This window comes from Apteryx rowi, unplaced genomic scaffold (assembly GCF_003343035.1).
Source record: "Apteryx rowi isolate R43461 unplaced genomic scaffold, aptRow1 scaffold_1183, whole genome shotgun sequence".
NCBI classification, from domain to species: Eukaryota; Metazoa; Chordata; class Aves; order Apterygiformes; family Apterygidae; genus Apteryx; species Apteryx rowi.
This window is the reverse complement of record NW_020447401.1, coordinates 47408-56027: the sequence shown is the minus strand read 5'-3', so window position 1 is coordinate 56027 and position 8620 is coordinate 47408. Positions and strand designations below refer to the sequence as shown.

Sequence of the window (8620 nt, the reverse complement as noted above, 5' to 3'; positions counted from 1 at the left end):
GCTGAGCCGACGGGCGAGTCGGGCCGCGGCACCGCGGCAGCGGCGGCGGAGCCCAGCTCCCGCGGCGCTTTTGGGTACCAGAGCATCTTTGGAGGCTCTGGAGGCAGCAGGGCCTGAACGCAGCATCCCTGCCCGGCTCGGCCGGGGTCATGGGCATCCCGGTGTGGGCATCCTGGCGCTGGGCATCCCGGCGCTGGGCACGGCGGGGACATTTGCAAGCCGGGCCCCGCACCCAGCGGCTGGCAGCGGCCCGGGCGCGCGGCTCTCCATCCATCATGTCGGCCCCGGGCAGGCATCCCCTGCGTCCGCGCCGCGCTGTGCCAGCTTGGCCGGCACCCAGCGCCGGCACCGGCCAAGCCCAGGCTCTTCCCAAGTCCCGGAGAGGAGCTGGGAAGGGATCCCACGGCCCAGGTGTGGCCACGATCCCGCGCTGGGGGGGACCCGCGGGCCAGGCGGTGCCAAGCATTGATTTATCGGTTAACTCGCCGCCGCTTTAAAAGCGCATTAATCCTGCCTTCACCTGCCAGCAGCCATCTATAATCAGCGTTTTGGGCAGAATCCCCAGGCCGGGGCTTTGGGCAGCCGTACGCTGGGCATTCCCCTCCGAGCCTGCCGTATCCAGGCCAAGATTTCGGGAGAGGCCGGGCAGCACCGTTGGGCAGCGCTGCCTGGCACGGGCAGGCTGGGAGYGGGCCATCGGGCTGACCCCTCTCCTCCGGGGCTGCTTCAGGCCCCCGGGAGTTTGCTGGAGCCTGTGGCCAGGTGGAGCTTCTTTTCTTTTCTTTTTTCCGTTTTTTTTTTTTTTAATGGGGTTTTATCTTGTTTTTTTTAATAGGCTTTTACTCTCCTTGCAAAGGGCCCCTGCATTCCCCTCCCAGGGAAGCGCTATTTGCCCGGCTTTTGTCCAAAAAAAACCCCCAACGTGTTTCTGATCACAAAAAACCCAAGAAATATTTTCGCTTGCGAAGGGGGGGGAAAAAAAAAGAAAAAAAGAAAAGAAAAGAGAGAGAAACGCTGATTTTCCGAGCGCCACGTTTCCCCCGCTCTCCCAGCCGGCCCTTCCATGCGGCCCCCACCATAACGAGAGGCGCCGTTTTCCCGCGGGTGCCGTCCCCGCGGCGGGACCCGATACCACGGCGCGGACCCCCCACTCCACCGCCGGCTCCCACCTTGCGGCAGGCGTGCCGGGGCGGCCGGGGAGCACCGGTGCCCTGCCGGCGCTCTCCCGGGAGCCACCCATCACGCCGGCTGCCGCAGAGCTCCCCGCCGCGAGCCCCGAGGACGCCGGGGCCCGTCGGCCCGCGGTGGCTCGGCCGGAGCCGGGAGCTGCTATTTCCTCCCCCCCCCTCCCCGCTCCCTGCAGTCCCCTGGCTCCTGCCCTGCGATTCGGGAAAGTGAGACAGCAAGAAATGTAACGTGACCCTCGCCGCGCTGCGCTGCAAAATCTCCTTTAGTAACCTGTGCGCCAGGACAGGCGAGCGCCGCGGCGTGCATACCAATGAAGCGGCGCTGGCGAAAAGTGCCGAGTAAAGGGTTTTTGATGGAAATGGCATCGCATGAGGAAGAGAGGGAGCGGGCGCGGGCGCGGGTGCGTGCACGGCGCGGAGCCTGTGCCTGCATGCCAGCCGGCCCGGCACGTGTGGGCGTGCGAGGGTGCACGCACGTGTGCGCACGTGTGCGCGGGAGGCTGCGGGGAAGGGGGGGGGGGTGCGGGGTGCCCGGCGCCGGCTGCCCATGCTGGCCACGTTGGCACCAACGGGGGTGACCGGAGGGGGGCTGCAAGCTGCAAGCAGCACCGTGGGGGGTTTGCAGGTTTGCAGGCTGCTGGGGAACTCGCGGGACCCTCGAGCGCTGCAGGATGCTGCGAGCGCCGCTCGGGGAGGAGGGTGCTCCGAGCACCGGCCGTGCAGGGGGCCGAGCGGCTTCTCGCGGCCCGAGCTGAAAAGCAGCCGCTGCTCTTCCTAGCCGCCGCGATCAAAGGCCGGCGCGGGAGGGAGCCGGGCCTGCGCGAGCAGAGCCCCTGGCTGCACGCCACCCCACCTTCCCGCTCCGCTCCCCCGAGAGTTTGTTAAACAAATTTCTCTAATTGCACAAGCCGAGGAGTTTGTTGTAGAAAACGCCGGGGAAATTCCCCTCGTCTCGGCCACCCCTTCCCCGGCCCTGGGGCAGCAGACGCTTTGCAGGCGGCGAGCGCCTTTTCCCCTCCRCGGGGGGCTCCGGGCCGGGCCGTCGCCTCGCCTGCAGCCCATCGGCCCTCCCGGCTCAAATGCACCGGAGGGGGGGGGATTCGGCGTTGCAAAGCGCAGCCGCCCCCGTCCCTCTGCCTCCATCCTCCGGCGTCCTCCTTGCGGAGCCCCCCCCGTGCCAACGGCCTTCCAAAGCCGCCCGTGCGCCGCCTTTGAAATCGAAACCCGGCGGCGGAGCGGGCGGCCGGAGGCGTAAAAGCCTCGGACGCGCGACGGTTTAATCTCTTTAGCGGGTCTGGGGGGGCCCGATCCGAGAGCTGCCGGGCTGCCGCTTAGCTCATCGCTATAGATAGCTGGCAGCGGCGGACACGTGCAGGGCTCGTGGCGGGATTCGCCTTCTCCCTAGCGAAGCTCCGGCGGGAGAGGCGCGCGGCCCGCCCGGGATGCGCGGCGTGGGATGCGTGGGGTCGTTTAAAACGTCAGCGCGGGTTCGGGGTGTGGCGGTGCCCTACGGGTGGTTTTGCACCTTCTGCACGGATAGGTGCAAATCCCCGTTGTTCCCCGGGATGAAACCTGCCGATGCCGGCGGGAAAAGAAGCGTAACGTCCACCGGGATTGCTGGCACGGGTCGGCGGTTTGGATGGCCTGGCTGCGAGCCGAAACGCAGGGTGCTGGCAGGGTGCAGGGTGCTTCACGGCGCCCACCCCGGGGCCGCACCACCCTGGGGCCAAACGCGGCGACCGGCAGCGGCTTTCGCTTTTGCTTCCCGCGGGGTTTCGTTTCGGAGCCGCTCTCGAGCGAAAGCAGCACCCGGCCCTGGGGGCCTGCAGGGGGGATCCCCGCCGCCGGGACTCCCCGGAGGGGGGTTCATCTCCCTGAGCCGGATTTTCCCGCGGGAAACGTCGGGGCCGGACGCGTTCAGCACCGGCAGGATCCGGCGTCGGCCGCTGCTGTGGGCCCGTCGCTCTTGGCCGAAGCGGCCCGGAGGCTCCTGCGAGGTTTCGGGCCGTGCTGCCTGCGCTGGTGCAAGAGGGCGTCTCGCCTCGCCAGCACCCCGGGGTGCAGGGCYGCCCCGAGCAGCCTCCTGCTGCAACGCCCCTCGCGAGCCCTTTGGGTGCAGCGGGGGCCACGCGCGGGGCGCCGGGCCGGGGCGCCGGGCCGGTTTTCGAAAAGCATCGTTGCCGGGGGCTCTAAAAATAGAGCCGTACTGGGATCTTAATGGGACTTTGTGGGAAACCTGGAAACATTTTCTCATCCCTGTAAATGAGTCCAGATGCATTAGCGATGACTGCATCGCATCCTGAGGTACCACCGGAGGAAACCAGGACACGCTCGCCGGCCTCCTCTCCGCGCCGCGGTCAAGCGGTTCGGGAGGCAACTTGTTCGGCAGCTGAGCCGTGTCCCCCCCGCGTGCTGCTCGGGATGGTGGAGTGGCCCCTGCACCCGGGGATGCTCGACTCCGGCGTGCCCCGGGCTGGAGCCAGAGGGTTTCCGTGAGCCTGATGCCACCGCGCTCCAAGCAAAGCAGCCGCGACTGTCCTCCCTCCCCTGCCCGGGATGCCTGCGCATTTGCACGCCGCCGCGGGCACGTGCATGCTCCGTGCATGCTCCGTGCGTGCTCCGTGCCTAGCGCACTCGACGCTCTCCATGCCGCGGCCCTGCTGTGTCGGGGCTTTCTGAAGCCGCGCCGTGCTGTCGGCGCTGCCAAGCATCCCCGCGGCTCCCAGGCCCCGTTATCTCCCATCCCGGGGTTTCATGGCTCCGTGGCGGAGGCGAGCATTAGCGACCCCCTCTCCCCCCCCCAAACATCCTCAGGCTGTGGGTGACAGCGTCCCCCAAGCGCTGCGGGTCCGGCGCGCTCCAGTGGCTTTCCTGGGTGCTCTGTGGTGCTGAGCCAGAGCCAGGCTCGCTGCAGGGACACCGGGCTGGCAAGGGGACGGGATGGGCCGAGTGGCAGAGAACGGTGAGCTCGTCACACGTCAGCAAGCCCCGGTGCGTCCTTTCCCCGCGGGGCTCTTCCTCGCCGCGCTCTCCCTCCCGGTACCCGCACGGTGGCCGGCAGCAGGGGAGCCCGGGCCGGGCCGAAACRCCCCATCCTGGCCCCGAGCCGGTCGGCCGAGCGGAACCGGCGGGAAGCAGCCCAACGTGGCGTTTCCTTCCGCTTCCCTTCCTTCCCGGGCAACGTCGCTGAGCGGCCGGGGGCTTGGCCCGGCGCTCCGTGGAGCTCCCAGCCCTGCTACGAGGACCTTGGACATGTCTCTCGCTCCGTGTGTCTCTCGCTCGGCGAGATGGTTCTCGGCGGCCAGGCTGGGCTACGGGCCAGGCTGGGCAAGTAGCCCGGGGCCAGCGGCTCCGGGAGGCCACGTCACGAGGCGGCTTGGCAGYGCTGGCGCTGCAGCGGGGCACTGTCACTTAGTGGTCGCGGTGGCCCCGGGGAGGCAGGGCACGCCGGGACGGGCCCTGCCCTGTGCCTCGGTTTCCCCCCCGGCTGGGAATGGCGCCCAGCACGGGAAAAAGGGGCTCACGGTGGCGTTGGTGGCAAAGCCAGGTTGATTTGGGGGACTCTGGGCTTGGGCTTCCCGGGGTCTCCGCTCCCCGTGGGCTCCGGCAGCGCCTCCGAACCCTGGGAAAAGGTGCGGGGCTCAGCGGGGAGAGGGGACCTGGTGCGGCCCCRCGAGCGAGCATCCTCGGCGGGCGCCGCCGGTGACCGGAGAGGAACCCTCCATCCCGAACAGACTCCCTTTGTTCGGGACCACGCGAGCCCGGGCGGCCCAGGCCTCCGCTCCCGGCATTTGGGCCGCCGCCAAAACCCTCCCGAAATATGACCCAGCTCGGCTCAGCCTTTGAGGCCRGCTCAGGAAAGCCGTAAGGTCGCTCCAAAGCCGGGGCAGAGCTCGGTCTTTGGAGAACGCCGCTCCTTCGGCCAGGGAGGGCTCGGTGGCATCGTGGGGCGTGCGGGCGCCGAGCCCCCCGCCGCCCCGTGCCTCGGTTTCCCCGTCTCCGGCAGCCGCGGGATGCAAACGCCCCGGGGGGGGGGCCGAATCTCCCTGCTCCCGCCGCAGGGCCCGGCAGCTGGGGGCCCGAGCCGGGCGATCCTGCCGCGAGGTCACCCGCTCCTCCACGAAAGGCCTGGGTTATTTTTAAACCGTGACTCGCTCAAAGCCTCCGGAGGCCTGGATCATCCGCAGCGCCGTAAACACGGCGCGCCCGGCTCGCGGGCGGCGGGGGGCACGGCGGCGCGCGGGGGCCGCTGCCCRTCCCGCTGCACCGGTCCCGCGCGGGTCCCCATCGTGGGGCTCGGAGACGGGTCCCCGTCACCCTCCAGTGCCATCCCCCCCCATTCCCAGCCGGCACCTCCAGCAGGGAATTGGGGACCCCTCTTTGCACCCCTGCACGTGCAATAGCGTAGGCAGGTGGAGGAATTAGTCCCCCTGGGAAAGGCCAGGATGGGGAGCCGGAGCGGTCCCTGGGGACATGGGGACCCCGCTGGCCCTGCCACCCGCGGTGCCTGGGACAGGGGCTGCGGGGGGAGCGGGCCGGCCCGGGGGCCCCGCGGCCTCGGCGCTGACGCAGGGCCGGGCGGAGGAGCTGGCAGCGCCGGGGCCTGCTGGCGAATCCTTTTTTTTTTTCCAGTTCCATAAACCGTTTCCCTTCCTYGAAGCCCCGGGGGGGATTTCGGCTGGGAAGCCACGTGGCCCTGGCTCTGCCGGCCACGGGATGCCTCCGGAGGGGGGGACGACAGCACCTCAGCAGGCCGTGTCCCCCCCAAGCGGGTCCCCTCCGTGCTCTCCCTGCGCCGCTGGCGCATCCATGGAGCCCAGAGCCGGGGTGACGGGCACAGGGCAGGCTGCGGCGTTGTCCCCAGGCGGRATGACAGCCGTGTCGGCGTGCATCCCCAGGGCGAAGGGCAGCTCGCCACGTGAACCTGCACCGAGGGGCAGCCCCGGACCCCCTGCACCAGCCCCCCCATCCCGGCTCCTGCCCTGTGCCGGCTGCTCCCGGCCGCCGCCTCGGCACGATGCTCCCTCCCCGGCGAGGGCCGGACGCGCTGGCGTGGGCCCAGGCAGCGCTGGCACCTGAGCCCCCGGCTGCAAAGAGAGCTGCTTTTCTTCCTGCTCTTTTCCAAAGCAACTGGCAAGTTCCCTGCCTGCCGTGGCCTCCCGCGACCCGTGGAAGCGGCCTCGGCGAGCTCCCCGGGCTTCCGGTTACAGCCCGCGCCACCTGCGAAAGCGATCCGCCGGCATCGCCTTCCCCCCGCCGGCAGGGAGATGCAGGCAAGCGGGCGCCCGCCCGGCTGCCCGCCGCCGCCCTCGGGGGCTCCCGTGCGGGTGCGGGATCGGCAGGGCAGGGACGGGCAAGCGGGGAGCTTGCAAAGGTCCCTCGTCCGCCCCGTCGGGGCTTTTTGGGGCACCGGCACGTGCAGAGGTGGTGAGGGGTGCGCAGCCCGGCTCGGGGCTGCTGTGGGTCTGGACCCGCGTCTCTGCCCATCGCCGGGTCTCCCGGGAACGGTTGAGCTCAGGATCTCCGAACAGGGCGGCTGCATCCAAATTTGGGGAACGGCCCAGCCTGTGCTCAACGCTGGATCTGGATGTTCGTCGGCCGATGCMTTTCGCGCCCGGGTCTGTCTGATTTAGCGGCGCGGAGAGCGAGTTGCYCTGCGGTTGCACCGCGTCCTGCGTTCGCCTCCGCCGGCGCCGGCGGTTGCAGCCGGGCTGCCACGCTCCCTCCTGCTGCCCTGCGCCCGGGACCCTGCGCCAGGGGTGTTCGCCCCGGGGTGGCACCCCGGGACCCCGCGCTGGGGCTGTTAGCTCTGGTTATACCCTGCTGAAGGGCGCAGCTGCTGCCCAAGGCGCTGCCGTGGGGCACGGAAGTGCGACCCGCTCCGCACATCCCTGCATCCCCAGCAGCGCCCATCCGGACAGCCGGCTGCTGTCCAGGGTGGGATCCGGACTCGCCGGCTGAGTCAGGCCCAGGCACTGACTCCCTGCATGCCCAGTTTGCTCTTCCCAGTACAACCCAAGCGGCTGAACACCGCCGGAGCGGGCAGGCGAGGGAGGTGGCGAGAGCGCATCCGTTCTGCAATCCATCATTTCCCTGCCGGCCTCGCGCTGAGCCCTCCTCGGCGAACACTTTCCGCCTTTGTCCCTCCGCCGTGTTTGTTTTCTCGGGCCCTTTTGTTTGGTGCTTCGTAGCGCTGCAGCGTGACCTCACGCGCGGGAGCCGGGACGCCCGGCTTCTCTTGCCGCCGGCCGGCCGTGCCTCAGTTTCCCTCTTCCCCGCGTGCTGATGGCGCTCGCCTGCGCCAGGCAGCGCCGGGAGGCCTCGCTAGTCGTTGCAGAGCGGGCTGCGAAGCCCGGCCGCGCCATGCCGGAGAGCAGCAGAAATTAAGAATAAGCTCTTGTTAATAAATACTTTATGATGAATCCAAATAGATTTCCTCCTCTGGAGCAATTATTGTAAAATGGGCTCTAATACGTTGCAGGGGCGGCCCCGAGAAAGGTTGGGTGGATTTCAGGGACTAAGTGCCTTCCTTCARTATCCTCTAATGAGCGCTTTCAAATCATTTGCATCTGTCTCTGCAACAGGTCTCATTACCAGGTTAACTTATTACCAAGAGCCGTTTCTGCAAACAGTTAATAAGCAGCTACCGGCAGATTTGCGCATGCAAATAGCTGGGCGAGAGCAYTGGGGCCGCGCGTTCGGTGCGAAGGGGCTCCGCGCGCTCCGGAGGAGGGAAACCGAGGCACATAGCCAGGGCCAGCGGCAGGGTGAGTCGGTCCCGGCGGGAGACCCAAGCCGGGCGGCCTGGCTCCTGCCCCGTGCTCTAATCACTGCTCCCCACTGCCTCGCTTTTGTTCTCCGGCGCGGATTTACGACAGGCGCAGAGCGAAATCAGGCTCTGGATTACGCCAGGCTGGCCAGCGCCACGCGGATTAACCCCCGCGTTTGGATCCCGGCTGGATTATACCCCTCCTTATCCAGCTGCTGGGGCTCCCCCTCCGGGGAGCGGGAGCACCGGGACCTTTTTGGGGGCGAGTGCCGAGCGTGGCGCATCCCTCCGGCTGGGGCCGCGGGGGCTCGTCTCTGCCGCCACACCGCCGGGGAGGGACGCGGGGCCGGGCAAGGCAGGCCCGGCGCTGAGCGCCGAACTTGCCAGCCCCTGCCCGGGCTCGTCCGGCCCCGGGGATCGGGAACTGGCAGCGGCGGAGGCCGTCGGAGCCGGCAGCATTTTTGAGGTGTGTGGTTGGCTGGCGGAGAGGCTGAGCATCCTTTAATAAACTAAAGCCTGTGTGGTCCCCACGGGGGCCGAGATGCCGTGAGCCGGTCCCGCACTTCTCCGCGTGCGCGGGCAGCGGGAACGGCCCCTCGCTAGCCTCAGCACCAAGCGCCGGCGGCGATGCCGGCGGGGAGCGAAACCCGCTGCCCGAGTGACT

The 8620-nt window shown here is 68.8% G+C and overlaps 1 protein-coding gene across 1 annotated transcript in view; it reads left to right on the top strand.

Moving 5' to 3' along the window:
* NFIC (nuclear factor I C) overlaps nucleotides 1–8620 on the top strand; it is an 80363-nt gene that overhangs the window by 29821 nt on the left and 41922 nt on the right. The window lies entirely within an intron of this gene.